This window comes from Symphalangus syndactylus, chromosome 1 (genome assembly GCF_028878055.3).
Source record: "Symphalangus syndactylus isolate Jambi chromosome 1, NHGRI_mSymSyn1-v2.1_pri, whole genome shotgun sequence".
Lineage (NCBI taxonomy): Eukaryota > Metazoa > Chordata > Mammalia > Primates > Hylobatidae > Symphalangus > Symphalangus syndactylus.
The window spans coordinates 154,505,340-154,530,136 of NC_072423.2; positions in this window are offsets into that span (position 1 = coordinate 154,505,340).

A 24,797-nucleotide genomic window follows, 5' to 3' on the forward strand; every position below is an offset into this window, starting at 1 on the left:
CAGTTGCACTCCAGCCTGGGCAGCAAGACACAGTAAAAAAAATGATAAAGGGGATATTACCATTGATCCCACAGAAATACAATCTACCATCAGAGAATACTACAAACACCTTTATGCAAATAAACTAGAAAATCTAGAAGAAATAGATAAATTTCTCGACAAATACACCCTCCCAAGACTAAACCAGGAAGAAGTTGAATCTCTGAATAGACCAATAACAGGCTCTGAAACTGTGGCAATAATCAATAGCTTACCAACCAAAAAGAGTCCAGGATCTGATGGATTCACAGCCGAATTCTACCAGAGGTACAAGGAGGAACTGGTACCATTCCTTCTGAAACTATTCCAATCGATAGAAAAAGAGGGAAACCTCCCTAACATATTTTATGAGGCCAGAATCATCTTGATACCAAAGCCTGGAAGAGACACAACCAAAAAAGAGAATATCAGACCAATATCCTTGATGCACATTGATGCAAAAATCCTCAGTAAAATACTGACAAACCAAATCCAGCAGCACATCAAAAAGCTTATACACCATGATCAAATGGGCTTCATCCCTGGGATGCAAGGCTGGTTCAACATACGCAAATCAATAAATGTAATCTAGCATATAAACAGAACCAACGACAAAAACCACATGATTATCTCAATAGATGCAGAAAAGGCCTTTGACAAAATTCAACAACCCTTCATGCTAAAAACTCTCAATAAATTAGGTATTGATGGGACATATCTCAAAATAATAAGAGCTATCCATGACAAACCCACAGTCAATATCATACTGAATGGGCAAAAACTGGAAGCATTCCCTTTGAAAACTGGCACAAGACAGGGATGCCTTCTCTCACCACTCCTATTCAACATAGTGTTGGAAGTTCTGGCCAGGGCAGTCAGGCAGGAGAAGGAAATAAAGGGTATTTAATTAGGAAAAGAGGAAGTCAAACTGTCCCTGTTTGCAGATGACATGATTGTATATCTAGAAAACCCCATTGTCTCAGCCCAAAATCTCCTGAAGCTGATAAGCAACTTCAGCAAAGTCTCAGGATACAAAATCAATGTACAAAAATCACAAGCATTCTTGTACACCAATCACAGACAGAGAGCCAAATCATGAGTGAACTCCCATTCACAATTGCTTCAAAGAGAATAAAATAACTAGGAATCCAACTTACAAGGGATGTGAAGGACCTCTTCAAGGAGAACTACAAACCACTGCTCAGTGAATAAAAGAGGATACAAACAAATGGAAGAACATTCCATGCTCATGGGTTGGAAGAATCAATATCGTGAAAATGGCCATACTGCCCAAGGTAATTTATAGATTCAATGCTATCCCCATCAAGCTACCATTGACTTTCTTCACAGAATTGGAAAAAACTACTTTCAAGTTCATATGGAACCAAAAAAGAGCCCGCATCGCCAAGACAATCCTAAGCCAAAAGAACAAAGCTGGAGGCATCACGCTACCTGACTTCAAACTATACTACAAGGCTACAGTAACCAAAACAGCATGGTACTGGTACCACAACAGAGACATAGATCAATGGAACAGAACAGAGCCCTCAGAAATAATGCCACATATCTACAACCATCTGATCTTTGACAAACCTGACAAAAACAAGCAATGGGGAAAGGATTCCCTATTTAATAAATGGTGCTGGGTAAACTGGCTAGCCATATGTAGAAAGCTGAAACTGGATCCCTTCCTTACACCTCATACAAAAATTAATTCAAGATGGATTAAAGACTTAAATATTAGACCTAAAACCATAAAAACCCTAGAAGAAAACCTAGGCAATACCATTCAGCACATAGGCATGGGCAAGGACTTCATGTCTAAAACATCAAAAGCAATGGCAACAAAAGCCAAAATTGACAAATGGGATCTAATTAAACTAAAGAGCTTCTGCACAGCAAAAGAAACTACCATCAGAGTGAACAGGCAACCTACACAATGGGAGAAAATTTTCACAACCTACTCATCTGATAAAGGGCTAATATCCAGAATCTACAATGAAATCAAACAAATTTACAAGAAAAAAAACAAACAACCCCATCAAAAAGTGGGCGAAGGACATGAACAAACACTTCTCAAAAGAAGACACTTATGCAGCCAAAAAACACATGAAAAAGTGCTCATCATCACTGGCCATCAGAGAAATGCAACTCAAAACCACAATGAGATACCATCTCACACCAGTTAGAATGGCGACCATTAAAAAGTCAGGAAACAACAGGTGTTGGAGAGAATGTGGAGAAATAGAACATTTTTACACTGTTGGTGGGACTGTAAACTAGTTCAACCATTGTGGAAGTCAGTATGGTGGTTCCTCAAGGATCTAGAACTAGAAATACCATTTGACCCAGCCATCCCATTACTGGGTATATACCCAAAGGACTATAAATCCTGCTGCTATAAAGACACATGCACACGTATGTTTATTGTGGCACTATTAGCAATAGCAAAGACTTGGAACCAACACAAATGGCCAACAACGATAGACTGGATTAAGAAAATGTGGCACATATACATCATGGAATACTACACAGCCATAAAAAATGATGAGTTCATGTCCTTTGTAGGGACACGGATGAAACTAGAAACCATCATTCTCAATAAACTATTGCAAGGAGAAAAAACCAAACATTGCATGTTCTCACTCATAGGTGGGAATTGAACAATGAGAACTCATGGACACAGGAAGGGGAACATCACACTCCGGGGACTGTTGTGGGGTGGGGGGAGGGGGGAGGGACAGTGTTAGGAGATATACCTAATGCTAAATGACGAGTTAATGGGTGCAGCACACCAACATGGCACACGGATACATATGTAACAAACCTGCAAATTGTGTACATGTACCCTAAAACTTAAAGTATAATAATAATAAAAAAATAAAATAAAATAAAATAAAAAAAGAGTGAAACTCCGTCTCAAAAAAAATAGAAATATGTTTATTTTATTGGAGTGCAACTATTTTCACAGTTTAAGTTAGAAACTTCTTTTGAAACTATCTGAAAAAGAAACAATCTTATAAGAAAAAATGTTAAAAGCCAATTAATATGAGAATCACAATTGTTTAATATTAAAAAGGAAACGAAATATTAGCAGCAGCAAATGTGTTGTTTCATGTGAGGTGGTGGATGTGTAAATTAGCATGATTGTGATGATTATTTCACAACCTATCCATATATCAAAACAACACGTTGCACAACGTAATATATAGTAAGCTTCCACCCCGTTATCTGTGTTTTAGCTTTCTGTGGTTTCAGTCACTCACAGTCAACCCCAGTGTGAAAAATAGATGAACACAATATAGTACCATCAGATAATTTGAAAAACAGCACATTCACATAACTTGTATTACAGTATAGTTATAATTGTGGTATTTTATTATTATTGTTGCTAATCTCTTATTATGTCTTATTTATACATTAAACCTTATCATAGGTCTGTATGTACAGGAAAACAGAATATATATGGTGCAGTATTATCCATGGTTACTGACATCCACTGGGTGCTTTGGAATCAACCCTTGCAGATAAGAGGGGATGACCATATACAATTTCTGTTTGTCAATTATACTTCAATAAAGCTGAAATTTTTTTAAAGTGTTAGCTCTCTTGAGGCAAATAAATAAAACCTTATGCTTGGAGGACAGTCTGATACAGAGACATTACTAAAAATCTGGATACGTGGCAAATTAGAGAATATAATCTAAATATACACAATGCCCTGGCCCAACTCTTCATGTATATTTTTGACAGATAACCTTCCCCCCAGGTAGAATGTCCTTTCTTTTTAACTTAAATGGCTCTTACTTTCTTAAAAATTCTACTTCTCTCTCCCACAGCTTTCTTTTTGAGATTTATAATGTGTGTTCTTCCCACAGATCAGCAAGTACATGGTTTCCAGGGGCTTGGTCCTGGGACGCTTCCCTTTAAAGATTTCACCGAGTTATTTAATAAACCTGGTGTGCAAGGGGGCAGGCAGACTTTTCAGTCCTTGACAGTGGACAGCGTGTGTCCCTCTTAGGTTGCTGAAACATTGATTGGAGCCCTTCGTCCCAGATTTCTGAGTGATCTCCTTTCCCTTAGACTTGCAGAAGCGGAATCATTATCCTCTTCGCAAACCTCGTCATCTAGTTCTCTCTCTGCTTCCCACGTGATGTCACAATTCTAGTTGTTTCAACAAAAACTCTTACATTTATCTGAAGAATTTTTTTTCAATTAAAGGAAACAAACTTGTTTCTTAACATTTCTTTGTAAATCACAAAGGACTCCTGAAAACATAAAACAGAATCAGCAACTACTTTATTTATCCTGAAATTTATTCAATTTCTATTCAGATACCATCTTATCTTTGAAGCCTTTCCCAATACTCCAGAGTGTACTTCCACTCCCTTGCTGCAAATGTAGCATCTGTTGTCTGAGCAATTCCTCAGCTCTCAGCACAGGCTCAGCTGCACTGTTAGTTACCTTTAGACGTATGTCCACTCATTGCAGCTTCCCAGGGTGTTGTTTTGTAGAACTATGTCCGTTATCTAAACACAAAATGAACTTCCAATAAATATCTACTACTTGATTGTTCTTTGTCCAAACTGACATATCGAGGAAGATAGATTTTTCAAGGATTATGGACTGATAGTATAGGAAAATATAACAGATAAAGCAATAAAGCATTGCTCATAAATAAAAGGACAGATTTTCTCAGATGAAAACTGTTACAGGAAGTTGACAATAACCCTGGCTGCAAACCTAAAACATTGTGAAGTTATATACTACCTTTCTTCAGGAGAACTTATTACAGTGTTTTTACATAGCAAGATCCTCCTGGTATCGGCATTGAGAAACATACTTCAAGAGTTAACTTCTGCTCCAGTATGGCCACATTTATGGTTCCGCTAAAAAATATGCACGTGTGGACTTTTGTAAAATAATACAAGGCTACTCTTTCCTGTTGGATATCAAATAAATTAAAATCACAGAAGTGCTGGCTCAAGAAGAAATAGAATGTTTGAATAGATTTATTTCCATTGACAAAATTGAGCTAGTAATGATGTAAAACTTCCCACACGTTGTCTGATGGATTTGCAGATGAATTCAACAAAACATTACAAGAACTGCAAACTTACACAAAATTAGGTCTTCCTTTCCTCTTTTAGTAAGACAATGCAGCTACTGTTTAGAAATTTTGAAGGGTTTTGTGATCACGGTTTGTAAATGATGAATAGGCATTTTTAAAAAGGTGTCTGCATTGTAGCATTGAGAATACAATTGGATCTATCCATGCTACTAAGGTGAAGATATTTCTCAAGCTCTCATAAAATAAAGGAGGAAATACGACATCTCCTGTCATTGTTGTGCATTTACTTCTAGTTTTATAAATTGCAATTTTTGCTTTACAAACAGTTTTGCTATGATAGTTCATAATTTAAAAACTATACATATTATATTTTGATTATGAAATGTGTCCTTTGACATTTTTTAGTGCATTTTGGTTTTAAGCTGTGGTTCTTAGCCTAAAGATGTCCTTATTTTAAGATTATGGCCTCTATTAAATTGTTCTATTATCTATTGAATCTCTCTTATCTACCTACCTCCTTCTATGTATTTATGTAATTGGTAGTTGCCTGGTATGTGTTTGCCCGTTTGTTATTTTCATCCTTTGTGAATATTCTGTTTAAAATGGTTCATACGACTTGACAGACAGGGTTGTTAATCTCTGCTCATTTGAATGTATATGTTGGCATTACATCTACTATATAATTATTTTAAGCTTTCTGCTTTATAGATTTTTTAAAATGGCCATGCAGCCTGTTTCACTGGGGTGTTATGAGCATGTGTCTGTGTTTGTGTATAGACAGATGTGCTCAGATATCTATTTCTGTTTATTTTTTCTTATAAATAAGGATTTTTCCTTCAAGTAAATCCCCTTGATCTTTCACAGGATATTCAGTAATACCTGTTCTTTCTTATTTTTCTTCCAATAATGCCTTTATTACTTTCATTTTTGATTCTTTTGCTTTCTGCTTCTTTCCTGAGCTCTGGCAGCTAAAATTTAATTTCTTCCCACTGCTTTGCCATCTCTTCCCTGAAACATTGCATTCTGCTCTGGTGTTCTTATTTCACATACACGCAAAAAAATTATTTTGTTAGGATTTGCTGAGATGTTTTTAACACATTAGGCATGACTTACAATTGCTTTCTAGATTTTTTACGGCGAGAGCTCTTTCTTGGTCATTTTTTGTTTGTGTTGGCGCGTTGTTTTCTTCTTTAGAAAAATCATGTCAGTGTTCCTCGAAAGGGTCTGCTGGCATTTGGAGGGGACAATATTTCTTTGAGTGGCACCACCATGGTCCCTGTGGGATATTTACCATTACTGGAGCCATGTGACAGTGGCAGGAGGCAAACAATCCTAGGCAGACTAGGGCGCGCCCCAGTGAAACCTGATCTTCAAGCAGAGGACCGTTGAAAGCCTAGCTGCAAGTCCCGGGTAAATCCACAGACTGGATTGAGAAGCCCTCTTCCCGTTTGGCATGCTTTTCTCTGATTGATCCCCATTCTTCACCTAATTTACATACACCTAACCTTCCCTAATTGTGTTTTTTTTTTTTTTTTTTTTTTTTACACTGCCATGCCTTTGAGTGGTGCCTTTGTTTTAGCCTTTTTTGCATACTCACAATCAGCACACGCTCCCCATTCTGAGCCTATAAAAGCCCCAGACCTAGACACACTGAGGGAGAGACCAGCTGACTTTGGGTGGGGGACCACTCTCACACCCACTCTCTGCTGAGAGCTGTTTCATCACTCAATAAAATTCTTCTCTGCTCTCCTCACCCTCCAATTCTCAGCACAACCTCCTTCTCCTTGAACACAGGACAAGAACTTGGGACCCACTGAACACAGGGACTGAGTGCACCCTCATGGTGCTGGCTACAGGATCCATGCTGCAGCGCAAGAAAGGCGCGGAATAGATGGGGCGTCTCCTCCAGTGAGCCCAGGCCCGAGCAAGGCCTGGGCAGGGGTGTTGCCAGCCACAGAAAGAAGCCAAGAAAAATCCTGTGTCACATCCACTGAATACCAGCAGCACCCCTCAGCCACTGTGCCACCCCAAATCCCTACTTCCCATTTCTCTCTGTCCTCAGAGGGACTTGAGAAATGTGAGGTAGGGATTTTTTCAGCCTCTGACTCAGAAACATCATTACAGACCCTAGAACAGACCCTTTCTTATTATTCTGCATTGAAGGGAGTGAGTTTTCCTGATGCAAATATTCGTGAAAGACTTTCATGGAGGAGCACCTAGAGACTGCTGGCTAACTAGAATTGTTCTTAAGGGGCAGGTTTTATGTGTGAGTTTGTTAAACACTTACTTCTACCCAACCAAAGATGGTAGAAAAAAGCATGTGTATTTTTGAAATGCAGAGAATCCCCTCCAATTCCACTGAGTTATTTTTTGTCTGATTTAGCCTTCTTTTCTCTGCTCCTTGGAACCAACCCAAAATCAGAAAACCTCTAGCCAAAAGCTAATGCTCTCTTGTCACCATTATAAAAAGGAATTTAGTTTTCACCTCAGCATGTCCTGTCCTTTGAGAAATACCACACAAACAGCTATTTCTGAGATTTGCAATCATTTCACCTTCTCTCTGCACCAAATTGCCTCTGCATCAAATTATCTCTGTTTTCTCCTAAATGCATCCGTTCTTGGATTCCAGAGCTTGGGCCACTTTTTCACCTAGAGTCGAGGATGGTATTTTAGCTGTCTCCTCATGCACTGGAAATGGAGTTTATTAATTTTGTTTTGTTTTGTATGTTTCATCTCTTGGATGCTTTGGGTGATTTCCAAGGAGATACAGAGTAAATACTGAATTTGCATTTCCATGTTGGGGAAGCTTTTCCCCTACCCTTTGCCATGGAGTTGTGCAATTATGCCCACTAAAGCGAGAGTGCATTTCTGTCCCTTTGATTTTGATCTCAGTGATGTGACTTGCTGTGTCCAGTGGAAGCTGGATGTAAAGGATGGTCTGCCAGTTTGAAGCCCATTCCTTAAATGTCAGTGCATGCTCCTTCTTGCCCACCTATGCCCTGGCATTACATGAGTGGGGGTGACCTCTGGGTCACTAAGTCATGGCTGCCCCTTCATCCTGGGTCCCATGGTAAGTTTATGTAGCATAGATGAGAACCCAATCCTCAATGAAAAGCCAAGTGCAGTTGGACCCAGAGCTTGAAGCCGAACCACCTACCTGGGCCCAGCTTTGATCAACTGAATCTCAGCTGACCTTCAGACTCATGAGCATGAAATAAACGCTAATTTTCTATGCCACTGAGTTCAGAGACAATTTGTGATACAGCAGCATTGTGAAAATAGCTGACAAACATACACCTTCAAACTATTAGGTCCTGTTTTCTTTTGAGCCTTACAATCAGAGTTTCAATCACACCAGTTCACTTAGGCAGCTCGTTTCAGGGTGAACAAAGTTTCTTCACTTGGGCTCTGGTATGCTAGGTGATGTCATTCAGTGCCATGACTAAACTTTACCTATACATTGATATCATTCAGATAACTATTTAATAATTGTAGCCCAAACTTTTTCCTGAAGTCTATTCTCATAGTCAATTTCCTTTTCTTATAAACAATTCCATTTGGATGGCTATCAAGCCTCTCAAAATTTGTGTAAACAGCTCTTGTTTTTCTGTCCAAATGTCTACTTCTCTCGTATGTTCCCTCATGACAGTAAACAGCAACTTTGCTCTTGTGCTAGCACGAGATTTGAAGAGTTCTTTGTTTCTTCTCATTCCCTCACTGAGAATTTTCCTCAGTAATCCTTCCTTCATTCATTTTTCAACAAATTCCAAACCCTCATGACTCTGTATCAGAACACAGTTTTCCACATAAGGGCCAATATCACCCTGGTACATAGTCTAGAGAAAATATCGCATATGTCTACAAGAAAGCATTTACAAAATTGTTCAAGACATGCACATATTCTCCACAAAAACTCAATACCAAAAGCCCAGTGAGGGCAGCAAACAAAGAAAGCCACTTTTAGAAAGTAAGGCTCCCACTCTGCATACTGAGAACAAGTCTGGGGCCTTGTAGAGTAGAGAACTTGCTACTGTGAAAAAGGGGAGGACTTTGGAAATGGAAACGTGCAGAACAAGGGGTGACCATCTTAGAAGGACACAACGAAGTGAGAGTACTTGGAAGGGGAGGTGACTGTGGGAGGCTTAGGGCAAACAAAGAAGGCAACAGTAGGAAAACAGGGCTACAGAAACCACAGGGGACTGTAAATCAGAGGACACACTAACCACTTCCAAACAAACAGGAGGCCCCATGGATTATGGAAACTCTATGCTAATCCACAAATAAAAGGGGGTGTTCTCAGACTAACATATGTAAAAGTCATCCAAAATCTCCCCCACACCCTGTTCAAGGGCACATTAAAATACAAAATGTTTCAAGCAACAGAAAATAACACACAATAATAAGCCCCAGAAAATTTGCACACAAAGCTACTGAAAAAAAGCAATAAAAGAAACTGATGTCGATGAAAAATCTCCCCAAAGGTCAAACAGAAAACAAAGGAAACACTCACAGATAACCCTAGCCTTAATTAAGTATCCTTAAGGAACTGCTTGTGAATATGGGAAAAAATACCTCCAGAAATGTAAAACCTTAAAACAAAGCAAGATGTGAATTGAAGGACACTTGCACTTATGAAATAAAAATAGTGACGAAAAGTGTCAACTTTAAGATGGGGAATAAGTTACACAGTCCCTCAAAAGAATGCAAATAGGCGATAAAATAAGCTTGAAATAAAGAAATACAGATAAAGTATTAAAGAGGAAGTGGCTGTAAATGAAAAGTAAAGAAGACACAATATAATTGGAGTCTTCAAAGAGTGACAAAAAAAAACAATATAAAGGTATGATTCAAACTGTAATCCCATAAAACGTTTCTTTTTTTTTTCTTTTAATTCTACTTTTATTTTAGATATAGGGGGTACATGTGCAGATTTGCTACGTGAATATATTGCATACATTAATTTGAATATTGAAAAGGCCACCAGGTATTTAAGAAATTGATCTAGAATGGTCAGTTCCAAGCCATAATCTAAATATGTTTATTTGACTTCAAAATAAAGAGGTTTCTAAGCCTCCAGACAAAACAACTAAGTCATTTACAAAACAAATAAAATCAGGTTTTCATTAGGCTTTCTGAAAGCAACATAGAAAGGGAAATATAAGTAAAGCAACATTTTAAAGAAAATGAGTAAAAGAGTTAGCCAAGTATTCAATTTATTAAGTCATCCTTCAAGTATGAATCTATTCTTAAAAAGGTTTGAAAATGTAAGAATTCAGGAAATACTGAACTCAAGAACTCTTCATGAGGAATCTCCTAGAGGATGAGCTTCTTCCAACCAAGAAGAAGCTGGGGAACTTTCAGCACAGATTAATGTTGGGTTCTGAACACACCCAGCAAATATCTAAAAGTAGATCAATGATGAGGCAAGAGCAGAAGCACAGAAAGACAAAGTAAAAGTAACAAAATTAAAAAAATGATAGAGGACAAAAAACTTAATTAAATTTTTTGATTGTTACCTCAGTAATTATTAGACATTATTTACATTATAAAAGCACATAGCAAATGGTTATGTTAGGAGGAACAAAAGACTAAGGCCATTATACAAAGTATTATTTAAAGGTAATCATTAGAACAAAAATTCTTAAGTTTGAAAATAAGTAATGAAAAAATAAGGATCTAATAAAGACAAAATAGTAAATATAACAAAAATGTACAGTAAACATAAAAGTATATGATCTATAAATAAATGTAAATGAATATAAGTGAACTTTTCTTTTAAGTTTGTTTTGCATGGAGAAGTCTAACTACGTACTGCAGAAAAGAGATGCAACGAGATTTGGAAAAAACAAAAGTTAATGACTGGGCACAGGTATTACATATCAAATACAAATAATTAGAAAGCATGGTTGCAAAAGACAAGGTAAAAAGCCAAAAATCTTTAAATGAGTAAAAATTAAAATAAAGAATACTTTATTTAAAAGGTCCTAATTCACAATAAAGATACAATGTTGAAAAACATCTATGCACCAAATAATACAGAAACCACTATCATAAAACAGAAACTGCAGGACATGCAACAAGAAATGAAACATCAAAAGATCCACATTAAAGAGATTAACACATCACCCTCAATCCAGCACAGGTCAAAATAGCTAAAAATAAGTATGAATATGGGAAGCGTGAATTACCAAATCAATTCAGTAAATTTTATTCCTATATATCTAACTTTATTCTCAGATAAAAGAGAATATGCTACCTTCTCAAATACACATGAAACATCTAAAAACAAAACTGAACCCACCATGTTAGGATGAAGAAAATATCAGTAAGTTTCATAAAGTTGAAGAGTAAATGAAATTCTGTGGCAACTATGCCAGGGTAGCACACACAGGACATGGTCTGAGCACCAAGGGGCAATGCAGACAACAGCAGGAGCACATAGATCCCATGACTTTTCAGTGCAGTCAGCGAATACTGGCTATATCACCTTCCTTTAGCCTTTCAGGTAAACACAACTGGCTGAATTTAGTCTGTATTTTGCCCATGGCTTATAGTGATTTCTGTAGCCTTGCTAATACTTCAGACTCCTAGGGCAAACTTTCATAACCTTTTGTAACTGGCTGGGGTCATAACTGGAATCTGACTTCTTCCAATTATACTCAGACATTGACCTACAAATTTCTAGGCCGACCAATATATCTCAGAGGCTTTATAGTCCTGTATCGTATACACTGCTGGTGATAACTCCAAGTTTCAATAATGGTTATTTCTGCTTGCCTTCAAAGTTAGCTGCTTAAAGCACATACAAAGGTTTTCCTTCACATTTTGCCTTCATGATTCATATTATGTTATATATGTGTTTTAATAATTCCCTTAAAGAATTATTCCCTTTCAACAAGACACAAAATGCTGAAAAGTTTAGTATATTGCATACTACACTGCTGATGTTTTTCCAATCTTGTTCCAAGTCACCACATGCCAATATGGGGGTTCCATTATGATTAACTAAAAAACAGATAATATATCAATGTGGTATTATTAAAATACCATCTTCTACATAAATCTCTGAAGGCTTTTGGATTTCTTCCCATAATGGCAGGAGAAAACTGTAAAGGTAGGTTTCCATTGAAAGTCATCCTTCAATTGAAATATTTCAAAATAATCCTGAAACTTCTATTGGCTTAATAATTTCAACTCCATTCTTACATGTACCTTGTATTTCCTTTCTCCTCTGGACTCCTGCAGCACCTGATCCATCTGCCTCAGCCTCAGATAATACCAGCTATTTTCTTCCAGTTATTTCCAGCCAAGCACTAAAGAAAAATCACATAAACCTTCTGAGTTACTTTTCTACACATTTGTAGATTTTTTCCCATTTTTTTATTTTTAAATTTTTACTGAGAGTTTTCAGTATTATTTCACAAGCTCTTGATTAGCTGTTTTCTGTCCCCTGAGGTGGCTCTTTCAAATCCTTGACCATGATTTCCAGGAGCCTGTTTTCCCCCAATTCTAGTTAGTTATCATCACTATCTAGCTTCAAGGCTTGAACAAAAAACATACAGGATGGATGGATTTTCATACTCCCCTTCATTCCAGACCCCTTTACGTCCCCCAACTCCTCTCTGTGCGCTTTGCCAGCTGCCTAACTTAGAGGCAGTTTCTGGAAGCACTCTCCAGTCAAATGCCTGCAGGCAAATTGCTGTCTGAGAGATGGGTTGCTGGAGAACCTAATTCGAGGGCATTGCGAAGTTTCAGCCAGGAAGAGGTGCTTAGAACCTAGTGTGGTAGAATAGCCGGAACCTGGAGCACATGAAGGGGTCGTGGTCACAAGTAGCCAAGGGAGGAGGAACGTTATGTAGCTCTGAAGAGAAAGGTGAGAGAAAATACTTCACAGTAGGACAAAGAAGAAGCCATATAGATAGTTGAACAAGTGTCGATGATTGATTTCTTCACCGATGTCCTTACTCATTCATTCATTGCGCTATGGTATGGGTTTTTTTCCCCAAACAAATCACTTTAATTCTGAGACACTGTTCAGTTGCCTGTGGCTCTCTCTTGAGTGACAGGCCTCTGCAGTCATTATTTAAGACATGTCCAGCAGATGCTACAGGATCCCAGGAAAAAGAGTTTTCTTTCGTCTTATGTTGGAGTCCCTGGAACTGCTCCACCACCTGGAGAGAAAATCCTTAGGACGTCCAAAATAGTCCCAGACCTCCAGGGCTCCAAATTTGGAAAACACTAATTCAGAAATGGAGTTGCTGATGTCGTTTGGGTATCTGTTCCATTAGTCATTTCCAAGGATGCGAAGTTTAGCAAGATTGGAACAGATAGAATCCGTTGATTCAGTGCAATTTGGAGAGGGTTCTATTTTGAGTTTGAAAGACTTTTAAAAGCATGCTGTTGAAATGACGCTGAGAATTCTGAGCTATTTCAAAAATAGCGGAATGCAACTTGCACGGATTTCTTTAGCGTCTGTGTTTCCCGGTATTCCTGAACAGGTTTCAGTAACATTGGATAAAACTCCACGATCTCGCTGAACTTCAAAAAGATCTGTCATTTCCATATATCCTGGGATAATATGCTCAGAATCCACAGCTGTGGACTGATGCTGAGAACTTCGAAATAACAGGAGTTTCACTTCGGAAATTTGGGTTGAAGCCGCCAAAAATGACTTCCTTATTCTGCACTTACTTATTGTTCTTACTAAAATTGAGAGTCTATTTGAGAAAGATGTCTTGTGGGCAGGAAGTTGGCTGATGGGAAATATGTGGTGATGAAGAGACCCCAAGTAGTCACTGACCTATGAATATGTTCTGCTGTTCTGATTTCCAAACAAAAATACTCCTAGAAAAAGCATCCCTTAATAAGCTTATCTTACTAATTTACCCAAAATAGCTCACGTTCAAGCATCATTTGTCTCCTGCCAGAGCACTTTTGCTTGTGGTTCTTGCTGAGTATTTCTTTCCAAAACTCCTAAAGAACGTCTCCATTTCACTCCTGCTGGTTCACTTAATATCATGATAAATCCACTGAACAAACGTAGGCTCCACCCTGCTGTCATTCAATCAGTGACTCCTTATCTGGTCTTACACAGGTCTACCTACTCCACCTTTTCTCGGAGACTAAACCCTCCTTTTACGTTCCGCAGGCCTTTTCCCACCCATTCTGATCCATGGCCTCTCACCAGCGAAACATTATAACGCTTATTTTAAATCAATATTTCATTACGTGTCATAAAATATATAGATCTCAGTGTGCAATTTTATAATTTGTAAAAACTGTATATGCCCATGTCATCAAAATCTCAATAAAGTTGGAGAATATTGTTTTTCATTTCTCACTGTGGCCAATCATCCTTCTCCTGTCCCAGGAACAACTATTTTCTTATTTTTGCTATCACAGATTAGATTTACTGTTTTTTTTTTTTTTCTTTTTTAAGACAGTGTCTCACTCCGTTGCCCAGGCTGGAGTTCAGAGGCGCGATCATGGCTCTCTGTAACCTCAAACTCCTGGCCTTAAGAAATCCTCCCACCTCAGACTCCCAAAGTGCTGGGATTACAGGTGTGAGTCACTGCACCAGGCCCTAGATTTAGTGTTCTTAAACTTCACATAAATAACACGATTTTCTCAATGTAATATTTCTGTGCTTCAGTGAGTGTATCAGGAACTTGTTCCTCTTTATTGTTGTGTAGTATTTTATTGCATAAACATACCATACAATTTATTTAACCATTTTTCCTGCTGACGGATATATGAGTTGTTCCCAGGTGGAGATTATTACAAGAAGAATACGCTTGTATGAGTTTTTACTCGAACATATGCTTTCATTTGGGGGCAGTGAATAAATAAAGATTGGAATTACTGGATCATAAGGTAGGTTGTCTAACTTTATGAGAATAATAAATACCAAACAGTTTTTCATAGTGTTTGTAACATTTAAATCGCCCACTGTGTGCAAATGGCAGTGGTTCTGCATCCTTGCCTGTACGCTGTATTTTTTTTTTAATTTTAGCTGTTCTGATAGGTATTAAATTGCACTGTATTATGCTTTCACTTTGCATTTTCCTAGTGAATAAATGACGTTGATAATCTTCTTATCTGCTTATTCATCATTTGGATATTCATTTTTTTTTTTGTAGTGCCAAAAATGTCTGCCCCTTTTTAGATGTTTGCTTTTTATTACTGATTTGTAGGTGTTATGTCTGTATTCTGGATGTGAATGCAGGTGATAGGCATGAATTACATATGTTATCTCCCACATAGGTGCTTGCCTAATCCATTCTAATGGTTACTCTTGGTGAGCATGAGTTTTAAGTATTTAAGAAATGTAGTTTCTCACCCCTTCCACTGTGGGTTTTTGTTTGTTTTTTCATGTTTAGTACCTTTGCATCATGTCTCAGAAATCTTCCTCCTGCTAGATTGCAAAAATCCTCTACTGTGCCATCAATGTGTTTCAAAGTTTTCATTTTTATAACTACTTTTAACACTCAATCTAGGATTTATATTTATGTATGATGTGAGATACGAACAATATTTTCCTTCATATTTATTTCCAGTTTATTTAGCAACATTTTCTGAATAGATTCTTCTTTCTCCATTAAAATACATTGCTATTATTTTCCTTTTCTCTCTTGTTATCCTAACTAGTCTTGCTAGAGATTTGTCAATTTTATTAACATTTTTAAAAATCCAACTTTTGACTTTGTTGATTTTCTCTATCATTTATCTGTTGGCTGTTCCATTTTTTTCTCATGTATTTATCATTTTGCTTCTTCTATTTACTTTGTGTTTATTGTTTTATTATTTTAATAGTTTCTTCAGGTGGAAAATTAGATTTTTTAAAATTTGGAACTGTTCTTCTTTTCTAATATGAGCATGTAAAGGTATGAATACCTCTCTTACCAATCCTGAAGATGTGACTCATCAATTCTGAAACGTTTCTAATATTATTATTAAGAAGTACAACATATCTCTAATAGTTCGTGTTACTTCCTCCTTAACCTGTAAAGTTATTCCAAATGCACTGTTAAATGTTTAAGTATGTGGGGCTTTCCTAGTTATCTTGTGCCATGGACTGAATTGTATGCTCCCCAGATTCATATGTAGAACTTCTAATCCCCAGTCCCTCAGAAGGTGACTGTAATTGGAGATAGGTTCCTTAAAAAGGTAATTAACATAAGTCTATTAGGGTGGGCCCTGACTCAGTATGACTGGTGTCCTTAGAAGAAGAGATTTGGACACAGACAGGTATGGAGGGAAGACCATGTGAAGACACAGGGAGAAAGTGCCATCTACAAGCCAAGGACAGAGACCTCCAATAAAAACAACCCTGCCTACACCTTGATCTCAAAATTCCAGCCTCCAGAATTATGACAAGATACACTTCTCTCATTCAAGCAATACAATCTGTGGTAATTTATTATGGCAGCCGAAGCAGACGAATACATTTTATTTGTCACTTTCCTATCCAAGCCCATCATGGTCAGAGAATGTATTTGGTATGGGTTCGGTCGGGCCTTTGAGATTTATTAAGATTGGTTTTGGTGCTCAGCATATGGTCTCTACTGGTAAATGTTGTGTGTGCTTTTAAGAATTTGTATCTATTACTGGGGTAGTCTTGACAGTGTTGTTCAAATCTATATAGATATATTTTTTAATCTCCATGTTCAAGTCACTGAGAAAAGTGTGTTAAATCTTCAACTCTGATTGTGGATTTTTCTTTCTCTGTCATGTAAATGATTTTTTGCATGAAGCAAATCATCCTATGATGTTATATTATTTTCAGCTTTGTGTCTATAACAATGTAAGCTTCTCAGTGGCTTTTCTATACATCTTCGTGCTCCTAAGAGTAATGAGTGTACGTCTGTGTTTGCATCTAAATCAGCCTCTCCCATGCAGGCATGCTCTCTCATGCTATGTAGGGATGCAATTTTAGAAGGGTAGATGGATGGATAGATGGACGGATGATATTTTCAAAACTACTGTGTGATACCCGTTTCTAAAAGACTGTCTTGTTTTTCCTTATCTTGGGCTGAAACCTTCAATGTTGGATTTAATCATAGGGCCATGCCTAGATGTTCTTCACTGGCATCTGGAAGAAGTTATTTAAATAATGAACCCCTGGTGCTGATGAGAGTTTGAATCTCAACTGACCAATAAGTTGAGAACTCATGAGTAGAACAGGGCCAATATATTTCTGAAACCCCAGAGCTTATATAATAACACACCCAACTTCTGCCTGCAATACAGAGAAGCTACTAATAAAGCTGATGGCAGATGCAGGGACTCCTGAAGAGGAGCAGGAAGCACATGTGAATAAGAGATGGAAGCATTGGTATCTTCCCAAAAATGAAAAGTCCAGAAATGGGGCACATGATATATGAATTAATGACATGTGGGGAATCACTTATAGAAATATATTTATTTTAAAAACAAGGACGAGCAGTGGTTTATAGTTCTCCTTGAAGAGGTCCTTCACATCCCTTGTAAGTTGGATTCCTAGCTATTTTATTCTCTTTGAAGCAATTGTGAATGGAAGTTCACTCATGATTTGGCTCTCTGTTTGTCTACTATTGCTGTATAAGAAAGCTTGTGATTTTTGCACATTGATTTTGTATCCTGAGACTTTGCTGAAGTTGCCTATCAGCTTAAGGAGATTTCGGGCTGAGATGATGGGGTTTTCTAGATATACAATCATATACACCATGGAATACTATGCAGCCATAAAAAATGATGAGTTCATGTCATTTGTAGGGACATGGATGAAGCTGGAAACCATCATTCTCAACAAACTATCGCAAGGACAAAAAACCAAACACCGCATGTTCTCACTCACAGGTGGGAATTGAACAATGAGAACACATGGACACAGGAAGGGGAACATCACACACTGGGGCCTGTTGTGGGATGGGGGGTGGAAAGGATAGCATTAGGAGATATACCTAATGTTAAATGATGAGTTAATGGGTGCAGCACACCAACATGGCACATGCATACATATGTAACAAACCTGCATGTTGTGCACATGTACCCTAAAACTTAAAATATAATAAACAAAAAAAAAAAAACAAGGGCGATATACATCTGATCTAAAATGCTAGGCAGTACAAATTTGAATGAAGTTTAGGATATCAGCATCACATTTTCACGTTGACTTTTAGCTGAATAACTCTGTCACGATCTTTCAGTTACTTCAGCTTCCTTCTGCATGCATTTGATATTTGATATTAAGCTAACAAACTCTGATGATGGACTGTGTGGCTTGCACAAGGGCTCTGTTCAACAGGCAGTCATGCAATAGAAAATGAATGTTGCTTACTTTTGAGTGATACTTTAAGAGATCCTATCTATTTTAGTATCTAATACAACATTGGATGTAGAGTTGTTCCTGTATTCAGTAGCTGTGAAGTGTCCTTAACTTTTTCAAGGTTCTGCCAATATTTTTATACACAGAATCTCTCTCAAAAAGATAGGCATCTTCATAAGTTACATAATAAAATGCTGTCTCTGATGACAGTTATATAGTTACAATGTTATTGAAATTTGAGTCATGCACATTGTCACCTACCTGAGGGATCAAACACCTTTTTAAGAAGGGAAGAACAGGGCAAAGGGGGCCTTAAAGGACACAGATTGGAAACTGTATTTAGGGAAAAATGTTGAAGATTACAAAATTGCAAAGAAAGAAACTGAAGTCATTAAAATATTGAATTTGATCATAAAGTCAATGGCTGAGGTTAATAATAATTTTTAAGTGGTCAAAGTAAAAACAAAACATATTGAAAAAGACTAGAAAACTAGACTATTCTAGAGTTTGAGCAGAGAAATCTATATAGTCACGGTTCTGATGAGGAAAGATTAATCTGGTAACTGCTACAAAATTCCTTGCAGAATCATACAGATTATAACACCTTCACTCTGGCTGTGGATTAATAGCCCACATCTATGACTGTAAGTACTATCGAGAATTGTTAAAAGTTTTTAGTCAACTTTTTCTAGGTCGTATTGTAATAAGAAATGATCCCCAAATCTTAGTACCTTACAATAACAGAAGATTTTTTTATATTTATATAGCAATTCGTTCAGCAGAAATGCTGTTCCACATCATTCTATTCTAGACTGAAGGGGAAGATTCTAGCAGAATATTGTCAGCCTTTAGACTAGGGAATAGAACACAACAGCTTGCACAGCCACTGGTCAGACATAACATATATCCTTTCTAATTATATGTCTAAGCCTATGAACGATGAAGTCATCAGTATAGTCTTCCCACCATTTGAAGTTAGCCATGTCTTATGGATTGAACCGGGTCTCTTCAAAATTCTATGCTGAGGCCCTCATCCGCAATGTGGCTGTATTTGGAACTAGGGCTTTGAAAGATAATTAAGGTTAAATGAGGTTGCAATGGTGGGGCCACAATCTAAGAAGACTGTTGTCCTTTTAAAAAGAGGATAAAGTCCGGGCATGGTGGCACACGCCTGTAATCCCAGCACTTTAGGAGGCCAAGGCCAGTGGATCTCCTGAGGTCAGGAGTACGACATCAGCCTGGCCACCATGGTGAAACCCCGCCTCTACTAATAATACAAAAATTAGCCGGGCATGGTAGAGCATGCCTGTAATCTCAGCTACTCAGGAGGCTGAGGCAGCAGAATCACTTGAACCTGGGAGGCGGAGGTTGAAGTGAGCCAAGATCACACTATTGCACTCTAGCCTGGGCGACAAAAGCAACACTCAATTAAAAAAAAAAAAAAAGACAAGAAAGACAAGATAGACAAGATAGACTTCTCTCTCTTCACACAGGCAGAGAGGAAATGCCTGTGGGGATAAGTGGCTATCTGCACACCTGGCAGAGAGCCCTCGCCAGGGAGCAAATTGGCCAACATCTTGATCTCGCACTTTCAGCTTCCAGAACTGTGAGAAAATAAGTTTCTGTTGTTTAAGCTACTCAGTCTGTGGTATTTTATTATGGCAGCTTGGGCTGACTAATACAGATTTTGGTACTAAAATTGGAGCGCTGCTGTAACAACTATCTAAAAATGTGGAAATAGATTTGGAAGTGGGTGATGGGTGGTGGCTGGAGGAAAGTTGATGAGTGTGCCAGATAAAGCCTAGACTACCGTGATTGCCTGTTATTAGAAATATGAGCATTGAAAGTGATTCTGGTGAGGGTTCAGAAAGAAATGAAGAGACACGGACAGAAAGCACACATCTTCTTAGAAAATACATTGAAACATCATGAACATCATGATTTTAGAAATATGAACATGAAAGGTGCTTCTTCTGAGGTCTGAAAGTGAAGGAGGAAGGCATGATTGGAAATTGGCGCAAAGATGAGCCTTGTTAAAAAGTGGCAAAGAACTTGGCTGAATTGTGTTCATGTTCTACTGTTCTGTGGGATGTAGAAAAGGCAGACCATGAAGTTGGATACTTAGCTGAGGATATTTCTAAGCAAGGCATTCAAGGAGTGGCTTTGTTTATCCTCACTTCTTATAGTAAAATGCAAAAAGAGAGAGAAAATTGAATAAATTGTTAAGCAAAAAAAGAAACAGAACTTGAAGATTTGGAAAATTCTCAGCCTATCCATATGAAGAAAAAAAAAAAAAGGAGAGAAAGTGTTCTCAGAAGAAAACACTAAGGGTATGTCGACACAATTATTTGGTATGGAGATTAGCATAGGTTGAATCATAGATCTAATCACATATCAGTAGCATCTAGGAATAGAGATAGATTTATACCAGCAGAGAAATGCCCAGTTTGAATCAAAGGAAACAGAGAAAGGAGGAGATGACAGAAACCTTTTGGCCCTCTTAGCTTCTACAGGACCAGACAATAGAATGATGATGCTACTCAGGTGTGTATGTGTGCTATTCTCCAAGAAAAGAAACGAATTATTCCAAAGGCAATTCAGAAACCACCAAAGTTGCCCCTCTGTTTCAAAACGTGGGGCCACTATCCCTCCTTCATCATACCAAGCTGCTGTTGCCCCGAGTCCTGGCTGTGGTACCCTCAGCAGAGCCTTGAGAGCCGGACCACCAACTGTAGCTATGGGATCAGTGACCACCCCAGTGGGCCCGGAGGGCAGAGCATCCAAAGAGGAGTATTCCTGAGCCCTAAGACCTCATGGAGTTTACCTTGATAGGTGTTACTTCTACTTAGGAACTGTCATCCTTCCTATTTCTCTCTTTTGGGATGAAAATGTCTATTCCATGCTTGTTCCGCCATCATATTTTTGAAGGTGTATGTCTGTTTTCCCACTGCTGATAAAGACATATTCGAGACAGGGTAATTTGTAAAGAAAAAGAGGTTTGGCGGACTCACAGGTCCACGTGGCTGGGGAGGTCTTACAATCATGGCTGAGGGCAAAAGTCATATCTTACATGGCAGCAGACAAGAGATAATGAGAGTCAAGTGAAAAGGGAAACCCCTTATGAAACTGTCAGATCTTGTGAGACTTGATTCACTACCATGAGAACAGTATGGGGAAAACTGCCCCCACGATTTCATTATCTCCCACTCGTCCTTCCCACAGCATGTGGGAATTATGGGAGATACAATTCGAGATGAGATTTGGGTGGGGACACAGCCAAACTATATCAGAAGCACAGAACTTTTCTGGTTTCACAGGTTCACAGCTGGAGAGGAATTTTGCTTTAAGATGAATAGTACCTCGACTCTCATCGCTATCTAATTCAGATACCATTTAGGTAAGACTTTGGAATTTAGACCTTAGAGTTGATGCTGTAGTGATTTAAAATGTTGGAGATTGTGGGATAGAGTTAATATATTTTGTACCTGACAAGGACATGAATCTGGGGAGTGCAGAATACTATGAACTGAATTGTGTCCTCTCAAAATTCATGCTGAGTCCCTCATCCTGCATGTGACTGTATTTGCAGATAGAATCTTCAGGCAGTAATTAAGGTTAAACCAGGTCATAACGGCAGAACTGTAATCCAATATAGGACCAGTGGTCTTTAGGAAAAGGAAGAGATGGCCAAGAAGAGTGGCTTCACCAGCAATGGAATTGGCTGGCATTTTGATTGGAGATCTTCAGACTCTAGAACTCTGAGAAAATAAGTTCCTGCTGTTAAGTCTGTGGTATTTTGTTATGGCAGCCCAAGCTGACTAATATACCACAGTAGTGTAATTTACTTTGGCCAAGGAAGTGGTACAGAAGTGACCTGTGTTGCTTCTGGCCCACAGCCTTTAATCGTCATTGCAAAACAACACAGTGCCCCCTTTTCCCTGACACAATCCCCAACCATCTCATGTCGGATATGTAACATACAAAAGAAAAAATTGTTTTAAGCACTGATTTGTTACTAGGCGTAACCTACCCCATCATGGCTTATGCAACAAAACTTAAAGTTATATTGTGAGATAAAATGACTTAGCTGTACCAGCAAGAACCAGAGTGAGGACTCGGACTCAGGTCTATCTGACTCTCACATCTAGCTCCATCCCAGGATGCCATGCAACTGTCATTTATTCATGATTGAATAATGGTTAATTAGCAGCAATGTGTAAACAAGGAAGGAGAGGGGATGAGTAGCCACTGTGTAACTTAATGAAGGCTCTCAATTTGATAAAGAATAGAGAGCTGGGTAGGGAAAGAAATAACTAAATGGCAGAATTTATGCAAAGTCAAAGTTGGTCCTGAAATCTGAATGTAGGATGAGTGTTAAGAAAAATTAACACAAATAAACAAACAAGGAAGCACAGATTTGCAGGAGGAGATAGTGAGTTCTGAGCTAGGCATGACGATGCATGCTCATAGTCCCAGATACTTGGGAGGTTGAGGTGGGAGGATTGCGAGAGCCCAGGAGTTCCAGGCTGCAGTGCACCATGATCAGGCCTGTGAATAACCACCGCACTCCAGCCTGGCAACATAGTGGGACCCCATCTCTAATTTTTTTTTCATTTAATAAAAGAAGATAAAGAGTTCTGTTGATCAATAATTGAGTATCATCAGGAACTCAAATGAAAACACCTAGGAGATAGCTAGAAATACCGGACTGGAGCTATGGAAGAAAGACATAGGCTGAAAATAATATCTGTAGGTTATTCCCACTGAAGTAATTAATAAGATGAAAATGGATGAGATTAATAACAAAATACAGAGAGGAGCCAAACAAGACAAGTAAGGATATGGAAAGAGGTATAATCATTGAGGCAAAAACAAACAAACAAACAAACACCCAGACAACCACAGGAACCAAAGATAGAGGAACTTGACAGAGAGAGAGAGACAGAGAGAGAGAGAGAGAGAGAGAGACAGAGAGAGAGAACATAGAATTCAAGATCTGTGGAGACAAAAATAGCGAAAGGAGTTACAAAGAAAGTTAATTGTTAAACCATGACTAGGAAGTAATCTGTCACTTCATAGCGAAGGGAAAGAGAAACTGTATGTATTTATCGATATTCACTTTACTCTTAAAAAAATCAGAGAAAAGGTAATATCAAGAAATGAAGCTAAGACCTGTTTCATTACAGATCTAATGAAACAGTGTACATCATTTAGTGCATTTATTTGTGTATGGGTAATCTGCACACTGAGTCCTGAGCATTTAACTGTTACCAAGAAAAAGGAACTATTTTCATAAAATCGTTCATAAGAAAGACAAATAAATTACTTAGAAACAGCATAACCATTATCAATATAACTAACCACAATTCTCTCATATGGGTCTTTTCTAAAATGCCATGTATTATGATAAATAATGTTCTCAACAATATGCTTAGAAAAAATATACAATCATGTTTGTCTCTTAGGTTCACCTATTAAGCCTCAATATAATCTTCTGGCATTCCATAAAAAAAAAAAAGTACCAATGCAGAAAACATTGAGCGGGTAATTGAGAATGCTTATTTGACTTTCATTTGTTAGATATAGTTAGCTTATTCCATGGTTTTTTTAGGATAAGGGAGGGAAGTGTATTTGGATGGGGGAAGAGACAGAGAGACAGACAGGGAGATGGGGTGGGGGAAGAAGACAGAGGGAGAGAGGGATTCCAGAGGGAAGGAAAGATTGAAAGAGAGAGGGCTAATTTCTGGGTCTAGAGGTGAGTCAGGAAAGGACAGTGGCAATAGCCAACATTAAAAATGAAGAGCATGGTCTTAGAGAGATTAGTCTTTCTCTTACACTGCAGGAGAAGGGAGTATACAGTGACATTTTTAGACACAGCGGAAAAATGTTGAAGTAGAACAAATACAATGAGTCAAATTTTTCAGCAAATTATTTATCCAATTGTTGTTATCCAGTAGCTGCTTATTAAATTGAGTATGCTGGGTTCTTTTTCCTTAAATATACCAGTTTTATCAAGGTGAATGAAAAAAAGTATAAAACTTACAAAATTTCAACTAGGGCATTTGAGTTCTTTGAGAAGTGGAATTTTGACGTGTTAAGGAAGCTGTCACTTTGACATAGGCAATATGTGTATTCCTCACCTGCAAACTGAGCACCTCTTTTTTGTTTTGGGCTTTTTTTTTTTTTTTAATAAGTTGCCTCTAAAGTTTCTCCCCGTGGTATCACTGTATCTTAGAACAAAAATAAAATAAAATAAAATAAAAGGGGTTCTAAAATAAATGAGGAAACAGTTCAGATGATCTCTTAGCACTTAGGAGGTTGACATTTCTTTTTGCACTGCAAGCACCCATGAACCCTGTAATGTGGGGGGAGGGGACAGGGTGGATTTACCATTGTGACTAT